The 13,074-nt window shown below is 43.5% G+C and overlaps 1 protein-coding gene across 2 annotated transcripts in view; it reads right to left on the bottom strand.

Moving 5' to 3' along the window:
* TTLL7 (tubulin tyrosine ligase like 7) overlaps positions 1-13,074 on the bottom strand; it is a 950,867-nt gene that overhangs the window by 210,791 nt on the left and 727,002 nt on the right. The window lies entirely within an intron of this gene.

The following is a 13,074-nucleotide window of genomic DNA, read 5'->3' as shown; positions in this document are numbered from 1 at the left end:
ATATTTGGTGAGTACCTTTTGGTAATAAATATATTTTTTAGGTGAATGTACAGAAGGCTGAGATAGTCCATACATGCTATCCACATCACAAAAGCAGCACAAATAATTGGGGTATTCAATTATCTAACAAGCACATTAGATGCATTGGTATATAAATAGTGAAGGCTCTATTGATGAAACCAACAGCGAACCCCAACACCCTCAGTAGCTACAGACCCATCTCGCTCCTGCCTTTTCCAGCTAAAGTAATGGAAATGCCATCATTACCCAACTTGCAAACCACCTATAACCCCATCAACTGCTATCAGTCTGGTTTTCACACCAACCACAGCAACAAAAACAGCCATCATTGTGGCCACCAATGACTTCTGCAGTATCCTCAACCAAAGAGAAACAGCTGCATTCATCCTCCTTGACCTCTCTGCAGCTTTCATTTTGTCTCCCACAACTCGCTCATCAGAAAGTTTCAACACTTGGTTATCTGCGGAACAGCCCTCAACTGAATACCCTCATTCCTCACAGACAGAACGCAATGAGTTAGCCATTCCCTTACACATCAGAACCCAAGAAACTCATCTGCAGAGTTCCTCAAGGAATGTGCTCAGCCCAACACTTTTCAACGTTCATACAATGCCTCTTGTGGACATCATCAGAACCCATTGCATCAACATAGTATCCTACACAGGTGACGCACAGCACATGCTCTCCCTCACCAACTCATCAGCGTTGTTGCTTGGATATAAAATAACTGCTTCCAGCTCAACACAAACAAAAAACAAACTTCTTATTTTTGGCAACAACCAATCCAACAGGATGCCTCTTGGTGGCCCTCTGAAATTGGCCCCTACCAATCCCTGCAGACCACGCCAAGAACCTCAGGATCATTCTGGACACCAACCTTTCCATGAGCAGGCAGATCAAAGCCAAAGCCTCATCATGCTTGCACATCCTTTGAATGCTATTAAAGATTTTCAAGTGGATCCTACTTAATACAATATGAACCATCATTCTGGTTCTTATCACAAGTAGATTTGACTATATAAACGCCCTCTACTTCGGAATCCCAGCCCATGTTCTACACACTCCAAATCACCGAGAACGCCGCTGCTGGACTTATCCTGAATATTCCACGAAATAACCACATCTCTCCACACCGCAGCAATCTCCATGGGCTCCCATTCTAAGTAAGATGTAAGTTCAAGCTACTCACCCACACCTACAAAGCTCTCCACAACACCTGTCTAGTCTACCTCCTGCACCACCTTAACTTCTACCAGATACCTTCAATCTTCATCTCAGGCAAGAGCACACCTCCCTTGCACCACCCTCCTGCAACACCTCAGAACCTCCCCATCCCTCATGGACTTCTGAAGAAACCTCAAGACATGGCGCTTCCAGACAAAACAGGCATGATTTTCCCTTCACCTCTCAGGCCTGCCCTACTCAGCACCTGGATAACTTAGCGGATGTTTAGCAGCGCTCTACAAATCTACATAACAAGAACACATCCAAAGTTGTGGTGATACATATTGAAGAAGCCTTAGCCAAGAGAACTAATGATAGTAATGGACAGTGTCCATTGACTCTGGTGAAAAGTTATCATCAAGCACAGTGTATTAGTAATACATTTCCATATATATTTTCAACATTTATAAAGTAGATATGTAGCACACTAATTATAATTAAAGTTTGGTTCAAACATGCTTGTGATCTATTTTCAGATAAGCGTTTAAGACAAAGGGTGTTAAGTTGATAAGTAGGAGACAAGTTGATTTGAAAGATGATCAGTTGGCAGGTGTTTTTCTCAGGCAAGTAAAGGCTTTGAGAAAGGACACTGAAATTTAAATATACATGAACTTTAATCAGTATGCTCTTACTTAAAGGTGGGAGTTAAGAGTCAAGGCCAGTTGATGTAATGAACGCAAAAAAGGATTTTCTTTTTCAGTGAGTAAATACATATTTGTTACGGCGAACAAATAATAACTGTCCTAGGAAATGCATGCAGAGAAGGCTGTGCATTATTTGCAAATAAGAACAGGCACACAAGCCTCTTCAATAGCTGAGTGGATAATCAGAAATGGCGCAAGAGTGTTTTATTTTTCACAAAATGTGATAAGTTTGTGAATGAAAGAGAAGTTGAGTTTAATGGTCAGTTCACAAGTGTTTCATTCTAACAGCTAATCTCCCTGAGGATTCCAAAGGCTGCGAAAAGGAGATAAAAGTAAAAAGAAAAATACAAGAATTAGTGTGTTGTTACTTTGCCAGTGGCCAAAAAAGGGCAGACCCACACAATTTCAGCTAAAGTCAAAAGATGTAATCAGAAATGCCAATCCAGTACATTATTAAGCCACCTGAACAGGCACACTAGACTGCATTAGAGGCTGCCACATGGATCCGAAGGCCAGACTCCATTTTGAACATGTTAGCCTATCTACTTTAGACCCATATGTCGCTTGTCACTATCTTTTGCATAGTTTGTAAAAAGGTTAAATCATGCAAACAAGGGCCTTGATAAACACCTAAGGCAAAATAAGTTTGAGACCAGTTCCCTAATATCTATGTTTCAAGGTCAGACAATTGATGCATAGTGTAATCATGTAGTCTGAATTGACATACTTTTGTGATAGAGTTCATACCGGATATGTCTTTAACTATCATACTGGCTCATACAGGTTAGGTCTGGACCTAAGTTGAAAGAGCCCTTGTAGGGTAAAGGTCAGTAGTCAATCCTAAAAAAAAAAAAAAATCATGGACTCACCATCAATTCAGGAAGGTCTTAGCCCCAGATTATCGCAAGAGGTCCTTCAAGACTGCCATACAGTTGCAGCATTCACCCCTATGCTGATGTCAGGTAGAGAGATTCTCAGCCCAGATGATGTGTGTTTGAATTTCGAGGGAACATTCTCCCCTGGCTGAAATCCAATAACCACAGCTTCTCTGCTGTGAACAGTTTTGAAGTGTACTGAATCCCAGGAAACTCTTGCAGCAAGTTACCTACTTCATGCTCTCACAATGTAATGCATAGAAGTATTAATAAGGGTGTTAGGTTGTCAAGAACATTCCAACCATGTTAGAAGAAAAAGTTACTTACCTGCAGTAATGATCTTTTTGGTGAATAGAGTATACACCAAAAATATCATTTGGTGGCAGCTGGAAGTACTCACCTGTAAAACAGTCTCAGGTCACAAACCGACAGTAGGGTGTGCCAGTCTCGGTTAACAGTTGAAGTGTTCTTCCTGAGGCCATATGGCGCCCATACTGGGGTAACAATGTAAGTTTATGTTTTCCAAACCTTCAAGGCAAGAGGACAGACTGACATCAACTGAGTAATGTTGTATCAAAAAAAATCAGTTTGGGATCTGATCAACTTTCTCTATAACTCATCCATCAAATGGGGAGGCAGATGTGTTGGTGAGGAATCTGCAGGTAGACAGAGTATCCACTAAAAAGATCATTACCACAGGTAAGTAACATTTCTTCTGCTGGATACTTCTACCTGCAGATTCCTCAACTGTAGAACAGCTATCACAGCAATACCGTACCCAGAACAGTTAATGGTTGGTTAGACCAGAAAATACTGCAAAAGAGATAGGGCAAAGTTCCCGTCACTGTGCACCTCGAAGTCCAGACAGCAGTGCTTGGCAAAGGTATGCAAAAAATGCCCATTGCTGCCTTTCAGATGTCTGCTATAAGGACAGCTCTTGCAAGAGCAGACTTGATGGCCCTAGCCCTGGTGGAATGGGCCCTGATCCCCTCTGGTGCTTCTTTCTTTACTGAGACGCAGCAAGTCTTAATACAGAGAATAAACCACCTAGATGGTATTCTCTTCTAAATTACCCTGCCCCTTTTTCGTACCAGTGTCCAATGAAGATTTGATCATCCAGGTGAACAGCTTTTGTACGGTCCAGATGGTAATTGACCTCCCAACTAGGATCCAACCTATGCAACCGCTCATCCTCTTTAGTAGAATGGGGAGAAGGACAAAGGTTGGAATGGTAATGGATTGACCAAGGTGAGAAGGTGTCACCACCTTAGCAAGGAAAGCAGTCCTGGTACACAACACCAATTTGTTCAGGTAAAAAGAGGTGAATGGAAGACGACAACTAAGGGCTTGCAACTCACTCACTCTTCTAGCAGAAGTGTTGGTTATTAGAAAAACCGTTTTGAATATCAACATAGATAATGAGCATCTAGGAAAAGTCACAAATAGGGTCCTCATTAAAAAAGTCAAGACTAAATTCAAATCCAACGAGGGAACAAAAAAAGGGAGTTGGAGGGTAGAGACTAGTCAGTACTTTGAGTAAATGCATGACATTAGGAGATTTGAAAAGAGACAGCTGATGTGGCAGAAAGAGGAAAGAAAACAAGGCAGCTAAATACCCCTTAAAAGTGCGAACTGCACAGCCCCTCTGCACAAAAGAAGCACATGTTGCAAAATATATGATAATTTAACCTGTAACAGGTCCACATTATTTTCTGCACACCACAAAAGAAAGTTGTTCCATCTGCCAGAGTACGCCAACTTAGTGGAAGCAAGCAATACAGATAGGATAAAATCATCCACCTCTGGTGGCAGCTAGAAGTAGCGCAGGAGACCCCTCTCGGTCTCTAAGTATGTAGGTGTACGCTTCGGAGACTGGGGTGCAGAACCACCACCCCCGACTGTGAGAGAAGATCCAGCCTTAATGGCAGGCGTAGTGGGGGGCATCTGGTGAGTCGGAGAAGGTCTACATACCATACCTGTCTGAGAGGGTTATGAGAATAACTTGGGCCTGGTCTTGATGAATCTTCCTCAGAACCTGAGGAGTCAAAGGTATGAGGGAAACAAGTAATGCAGCTGAAAGCTCCACCTTAACTGAAAAACAACCCTCAGAAGTTCCCTCAACAGATACTGGAGGGTACAGTACTGTTGGCATTGAGCATTGTCCAAGGAGGCAAACAGATCTACCTGAGGATTGCCCAACTGGCGAAGGTATCCTTGACTACCACGGACAGGAGACACCATTTGAGATCTGCAAGATGATGCCAGCTGAAGCTGTCTGCTTTGACATTCAGAGACGCCATTAGATGACTAGAGGTTAGCAAAATAATCTGGCAGTGTAGTCAAGACTACAGACTCATTGCTTCCGACAGAGGAGCTGAGAGCCTACTGCCCCTTGCTTGTTTACATACCAGACCGCTCTTGTGGTAAATATCAAGATCTGGGAAGACCATCCTTGGATGGAAGGGAGGAAGGCCTTGAGCACCAGTCAAATCACCCCACCCACAGTCCTAGCAGGTTGATGAGAAGAAATTGTTCTTCTGAAGAAGAGAGGCCTCTGATCTCCAGATTCTCAAGATGCATTCCTCACCTGATAGTGGAAGCATCCATTGCAACCATGGTCAATGCTGGAGGGAAGAGGGAAGGTCATCCTAGAACTCAAATTTGCCTTGTTCCCCTACCAAGCCACTTCTGCTGCAGCACTGGGGGAGATTATGATAGAATCCAACAGACTCCCCGTACTGAAGCCACTGTCTATGGAGGCAGCACTGCAGGACCCTCATATGTCAATGTGCGTGTGTGATCAGAAGAATAAGGGAAGCGAGCAGACCCAAGAACCTTAGGAACTCCATGACTGGAATTCCTGTGCCTTAGAAAAAGAGTGAGATACCCGATGATCTAAAATGGGCAACTACCATGGCCATCACCTTCATGAAGACTCAAGGCATTGAAGTCAAACCAAAAGGTAGCACTGCAAATTGGTAATGCATAGAACGCACCACAAACCCCAAGTACTTCCATTGTGACCACAAAATAGGGATGTGGAAGTACACATCCTGCAGGCTGACAGGCACCACCCAGTCTCTAAGTTTCAACACTAATAGTACTTGAAATAGGGTCAGCATCTTGAACTTTTCCTTTTTGCGGATAAGGTAATGTCCCTAAGATCTAGGATCAGATGCAGACTGCTGTCCTTCTTGGGCACTAAGAAGCAGAGTGCATAACAATCTAGCTCCTTCTCCTGTTCTAGCCCCACTGCTCCTTTTAATAGGAGTGCTGCCACTTCTTGTTGTAATATTTCCAAGTTATCCAGAGTTGGGGTGATGGAAGAAGGGGGAATAGAAGGTTAGGCCTGCAGGAAGGGCTTACCTTTCCACAATGTGAAGGAGCCAATGGTCTGCAAGCTCCAGGTGTGAACCGAGAAGAGAACTCGGACTGCTCTACAGTGGGAGCCTTTTCTCCCAACCATTTGGAACCATCAAATGGAAGGTCCAATAAATTTGCTTGTACATCCGAAAAGAATCCTCAAATCTTAAACCAGGCATGTTTTCTAATGGTCACCGAAGTGCCCATGGACCGGGCTACCAAATCAGCAGTATCCAAACCTGACTTAATGTGTCATTCTACATTCTGACTATCTGTGAGGACTTCTCGGAAATGGCCTTTCAGGTGTTCAGGCACATAAGAAACCATTATCTATAGCATAACTAATAAAGCTTGTACATATTGAGCCAACAAATAATTTGCATTTAGGGATTTTAATGCCATACGTCCAGACAAAAACATTTTCTTTGCCAATGCCTCTAAATGTTTAGACTACCTATCTACTGGGTTAGATGGAAAGGTCCCTTGTAGTTGACTGGAAGAGTCAGGAGCTTGAATCAGCAGCCTCTCTGTTGAAGGGTAGGTCAACTAAAAGGCAGGGTCACCTGCAGCTGGGCGGTAAGATCTGGCCACTAGCCATTTTACTAGAAGGACAAAAGAAAACATTTCCCAGGCCAACAGAGTCTAACAAGTCCTCATTAAATAGTGATAATGGTTCAGAGGCTCATAATAAATTAACGGCTCATCATACATTAGTTTTAAATTCCTTGCAGGTAGCTCTAAATCAAGAACGACAGACACTTTTTGAATAATTGAGTGCAGTGACAAAACATCTGGAATAAGAGGGTCAACATTAAACTGCATTTCTATCTTTGGGGAACCGTCTAGGCCACTAGCAGATGGCAACCCAGGTAAGGCAAATAGATCCACTAGTTCATATTCTCCATAAGGTGTTTGGGTCAGAGTCAGAATCAAACAATTGTACCACTCTTCTTTAGTCACAATTTGGGCCTTCCTACGTGACCTCTGGTAAGGAGGATCTGTTAGTTACGGAGGAGGTGGGGGTGGTAAGGAATATGACTGCATAGTCTGTAGAGGCTGGGTTTGTGCTTTCTGAGGCCACACAAGGCACAGTGTCACTAGAGGGTGAGTACAGTTAAGCAATGGCGAAAAAGGAGGATTCTGTGTCGGTGCGGTCAGGCTGACGCTGAATGGCATCAAGGCCAAAAACATGAGGTACTGTTGAATTCTCTGAAAAATAATGAACATTGTGGTCAGTGCCTAGACCAGGGAACTCCGGCAGAGAAGGTCTATATATAGAAGGTTCTTGCGCTGAAGTCTATGGAATGAAAGGAGACAGCACTTGTGGAGTCACCATCATTGCGGGAACAGTGACGCCAGGTAGTGGGTCTGACGGAGGAACAGGTGCACAGGTGTCGGGAGCATCACGCTCCAAAGGATCAACTCTGAGGATGAACATCCTGTGGGAGTCTGGGATTGTTTTGGGGACTTACTTTTTCCTGAGTGCTTCTTGAGGTTTTTTTTGTGCTTCTTCCTTCGGATCCCAGATGAGGAAGGTGATCTGGAACGGGGTCAAATATGACTACTATAATGTCTATCATCATGACTGGCTATAAAGAGCTTTGCTTTGTGCTCTTTGGTGACGTTAGGTTCATACTAAGGCAAGTGTCGCAGTGACAGGAGTCATAGTCAGAATAAAGCCACCACAGACAAAATGGGTGGGGGTTTGTGATGGACACCTGTCCCTCACAATCCTGGCAGGGCTTAAAGCCTGAGCACTTGGGAGGGGACCTGGTAAAGCACAAAAGAAAGTTCTTTGAAGAAAAATCTCAGGAGAGAGCAAGCTCTGGATCCATGTTGAAAGTGTGGAAAAAGGGAACTGATGTCATAGCGCCACGGTAGGGGCTATACTACCTAGGGAACAATACCTGACATTACTTCTGGCATCGCCCAAGCCTGGTGCTCCCTACCAGTGTTTGAGTGCTGTGAAGTTTTCTGGATCCAGTCTGATGACTGGGATAATTCTACAGGTGGGGAATATGCGGGTAGAAGAATCCATCAGAAGTGTTCAAATTATTCTCACTGTCAGTGAAATGCATTAGTGATGTTTTAATTATCTTCTGTGTGGTAATGCATGTACTAAGCAACAGGATGAGATTTGAAATAAAAACACTTTTAAATGTATTGTGTCTTTTTTAAGTACAGTACTTCTTTGTGCTATTCTAAAGAACACAATTAAGTGTGAATTACCACTGTATTCTCAAATCCTTTACAGGACTCTTAGTAGCACAGAAAGCACACACACCACATGAACAAGCAAGTTAAGTTGGACTGTGTGTGGCTACAACAACTTGAACTTTCATGCTCAAGAGTTGGTGCGCTGATCTAACTTCAGGCATCCGTGGATGGGAAAGCCAAATGTTGATGAATAGCCTTCGGATCTGTGTGAATAAATGAGCTCGAAGTGGCCACGGTATTGGCTTTATGCACCACATCAGTCTAATAGCTTGTGGCACAAAGTGCAACTGCATGCTCCAGACTTAGGAGATCCTGAAGATGGCCAATGAGAGTGCCTGATGCCGGTGTGGCGCAGCCTTATTGACATGAGAACCAAGCACAATGACCAAGTTGTAGGTCTTTAAGTGGCAGACCAAGACTAGAAAGCAGCATCAATGAGGAATACGCCGAAAATGGAAAGGAGTTTGCAAATGAAAAAGAGGGAGCTGATCCAAGTGCCATTACAGAAAACAATAGCAAATTAAACAGCTGGAGTTCCAAGGTTGAAATCTCTCCATTAGTGACAACTATCCATCCACAATAGTATGTTATGTACAGCCTGCCATCAGCGTTTAGCCTGTAACTTGATCCCATTGATGAGCTGTGCAGTGGCAGCATGGTCATGGGGAGTTCATACACAACATGGCTTTCAGTGCAGCTCTTCATCTATCCCATAGTCCTTTACCATACTTTAATAAAAAAAAACAATAACCTATACTACGCCAACCTCTGCTATCTTCATATAGGCTGCCTTTTCTCCTTCCGCCTTAATGTTTTTAAAATTTTAAGAGCAATAGCTGGTGTTCTGCCACTCAGTCCCCCCAGCCACTGGCCAGCTGTCCATTTTTCGTTTTTATTCTACCTGGCCTTCATTTTTTTATTCTACCTGGCTTTATGCATCTTTCTCCCCGACACTGAACATTCAAAGTCCCTCTAACACTAAGGGCAGTGCTCTTCAATGTCATTGAGAAAGCAGAGAGCAGGTGTTGTCGTAACGATGACTTCATCAGACCCACTGGAAGCATGGAGAGAATTGTGCTGGGAGTGGCTCTGACAGAGATACTGTGAGGATGGAGAGGACTCAACCTTCCTGTCACTAGATTTCAAAACTCCTAGAAGGCAGAGGAGATCGCTCATCTTTCCCCACCTCCCTCAGATCTACAGGTCCGCGGAGACACACGGAAAGAAGGGAAAGTTAGGGGAAGAGACAGTCAATAGTAGGCACTCCATTGTTTCATTCGAGTCTCTGAAGATCTGGGAGAGGAAACAAACACATTTTTGGTCCTATACCTAGGTTCAGATCCTGCTTTCACTCTTCAGAGCAGCGAATAACCTAGTTGTGAATCTAGTATTGTGTTCAGAAAAGTCTAATAGAAGCCACACATTACATCATAATTGTCTAGATTCATATAGAATGGCCTTATATTAATCCACAAAACTCAACTTACTGCATATTAACCATGTTTTAAGTTGCGAAGTTTCACTGGGCATGCTACTTCCGATCTACCCCAACTGGGAGGTTAATAATAACCTGTTTCTACAATCCCACAATTACAGTAGGATCCTGTGCTTTTCAAAGCAATAAAAGTTAGTATAAACCACATGCTCTCTTTGTGACCTAAATATAATGCAATTATCATCATCAAAGAGTGATAAATCTTGGAGAGAGTTATTTGATAAACTACCCACCTTTCCTTCCCTATCTCCAGGTGTGTCAACTGTCCGTTTTTGTTACATAGTCAGGTTTTACCGCCAAGTAAAGTCGAAGCACAGTGAAACGCATTGTTTATTTGTGTCCGGATGATTACATTACAGCGGAAAAGCAATACTACTGTTGCATTTGTGTAACAAATTATTTTCCACTTCTACTTCATCAATACTTTTACAATACAAATTATGTAATATGCTACAATAATAGAACCAGAAACACAATAAGCAAGTGTCACACTGAGTGAAATCTTTAATTTTTATGTTTAAGTTGAACTAATTTTCTTTTATCCTTTTAATTTTATGCTTTGTTTTTCACAAAGCATGTAGGATAAAAGATGCAATACAATAAAAAATCCATTAAATCAAGTAATGTACTAATGACAAAATGTTAGCAGTTTTGGAAATCATGCAAACACAGGCAATATCCTCATAAGCACTTTGAATATAGGAGAGCTAATTATCTAGAAAGTATCAACTATTTTACTGCCAATGTAACTAAATGTAACTGAATTCTAAAAGTGCTCACAGCACTATGGCCTTGATTTTGACACTGGGGAGGAGAGGCAGAAAAAACAAATTCACCTTGTGGCCGCTTCCTGCTCTGGTGGGGAAAATAGACCCACACAGCCTTACTGACGTTCGGGGAGGTCTTGTTTGAAAGGGGAGACTCTCAGGTTATGGAGGACAGCTCTGACGTAGGATCAGAGACTGAGACAGCAGATACTGGGACAGCATCTGAGGGATAGGATAATGGTGAAGAATCTCGGAGGGATTTTTCTGTCAGAGGAGTTCCATTTGATAACTCCTCTTCCATTGATTATGAGGGAGGTGATGAGGACAGTCCTGCTGTCCCTTCGCAAGCACAGTCTGTGCAGCAGGACAATAGCGGTTTAGCCCAACCCAGAGAGCAGGTGCATGTGGCGGCAAGCACAGAGAGAGTGCTCTCTTGGGAGCTCCCCAATTTAGTTCAGCCCTAAATTCCACCCCCCAAATCGTATTGTGGAGACATCAAAATCATCTATCACAAAACAACCTGTTTTTTTAAGGCAGGCATCTGTGTTTTTGGTCCTGGACTATGCGGCCATATAGGGAAACCTACCAAACCTAGACATTTCTGGAAACTAGACATCTGGGGGAGTCCACAGAGTTATGATTTGTGTGGATTCCCCAAAGGTTTCTTACCCAGAATACCCTGCAAAGGTGAATCAAAACATTTTTTTTTCTTGCATTTCTGTCACATAAACTACAGGAATATGCTGCGATCCACAAAATTCCTACCACCAAGACATTCCCCACCTGTCCTGATAAAAACGCTACCCCACTTGAGTGCCTGTGTCTAGTGCCTGCATCAGGAATGGATCACCCCAGGGTCAACAGTTGCCCTCATGTAAGGACCAACATTGACCTTTGTGTGATCTATTCCTGTTGTGTGCACTAGGCCTACCCACACAAATGAGGTACCATTTTTATTGGGAGACTTGGAGGAACGCAGGGTGAAAGGAAATTTGTGGCTCCCCTCAGATTCCAGAACTCTGCCGCACTGAAATGTGAGGAAGAGTGTTTTTTGTCAAATATTGAGGGTTGCAAAGGATACTGGTTAATAGAACCTATGAGAGCGCCACAAGTTACCCCATCCTGGGTTCCCCTAGGTGTCTAGTTTTCAAAAAATGCACAGGTTTGCTAGGTTTCCCTGGGTGCCGGCTGAGCTAGTGGCCAGGCGCGCTGACTTCGGATTCTATTCACGATTTTTCAGAAGAGCGGAGCCATGAAGAACGCTGACCACTGGTGTTGGCAACTAGGCCCCTGTCCCAAGAAATACATTCACAGAACAGGGAGGATGGGTGGTTTGCTAAGGAATCTGAAGTTAGATATACTCTCTACCAACTAAGGTGTTACCAAAGGTAAGTTACTTTTTCATCTGATAGACTTTTAGCGGCAACAAGCAATACTATCCATGGAGGTGGGTCTGTAGACCAGTTTCAGAAGAGGAAGTCCTGCAGGACTGAATGAGCAAAGTGCCTGTCATGAGGGACCTGAGTGCCCAGGTAGTAATGTTTGGTAAATGTGTGCAGGGAAGACCACGTTGCCTGCCAGATATCTAGGACCGGAACTCCATGTGCTAACATGGTGGTGGAGGGTTTTGCTCTGGTAGAATAAGCGTGCAAGCCATCAGCGGGTTGCTTCTTGGGCAATCCGTAGCAGATTTGAATGCAGATCCTGGCCCATCTGAAGATGGTCCTTTCTGCACAGCACAAACCTTTTCAGCTCTGACATACCCCAAAGTGTTGAGCATCCACCCGGAATCCCCATGTGTGGTCAAGGTAGAATGCCCATGCTCATTTGTTGTCCAGACAAAGGAGAAGTTTCTCATCCTTTGGAGGGTGAGGTGGAGCATAGAAAGCAAGTAACGTGATGGACTGAACTACATGAAGTGGCGTGACCACCTTCGGAAAAAAGAAGGCTTGTATGTGAAGCACCACTTTGTGAGGATGAATAGGCAAACAGGGCAGCTTAGATGACGAAGTCTGTAGTTCACTAATTCATCGGGCAGATGTTATTGCCACTAGGAAACCCGTTTTGACAGTGAGCAACAGCATGGGAAAATTGTGAAGTGGCTCAAAGGGAGCACACATCAAGAATGTGAGAACCAGATTCAAGTCCCACTATAGCAATAAAGTAAGAATGGGGAAAAAGATTAACTAAACCGTTCAAGAATCTATGTATAATACGAGATTTGAAGAGAAAAGGTTGATCAGGCAATCTTAGGAATGCAGAGAGAGCAGAAAGATGACGCTTAGGAGTGCCCAGAGCAGAGCCCTGCTGGGCAAGAGATAGAATAAAGAGAAGAACCTGTGAAAGGGGAGCAGAAAGGGGATCAACATTTCTGCCCGAAAACCAAGCCACAAATTTCTTCCAACAGCAGGCTTATACCATCTTGGTGGAGGAACGCCTGGCTGCCAAAATGATATTACAGACTTTGG

Source organism: Pleurodeles waltl, chromosome 4_2, assembly GCF_031143425.1.
Source record: "Pleurodeles waltl isolate 20211129_DDA chromosome 4_2, aPleWal1.hap1.20221129, whole genome shotgun sequence".
Taxonomy (NCBI): Eukaryota; Metazoa; Chordata; class Amphibia; order Caudata; family Salamandridae; genus Pleurodeles; species Pleurodeles waltl.
This window is presented reverse-complemented; position numbering and strand designations above follow the sequence as displayed.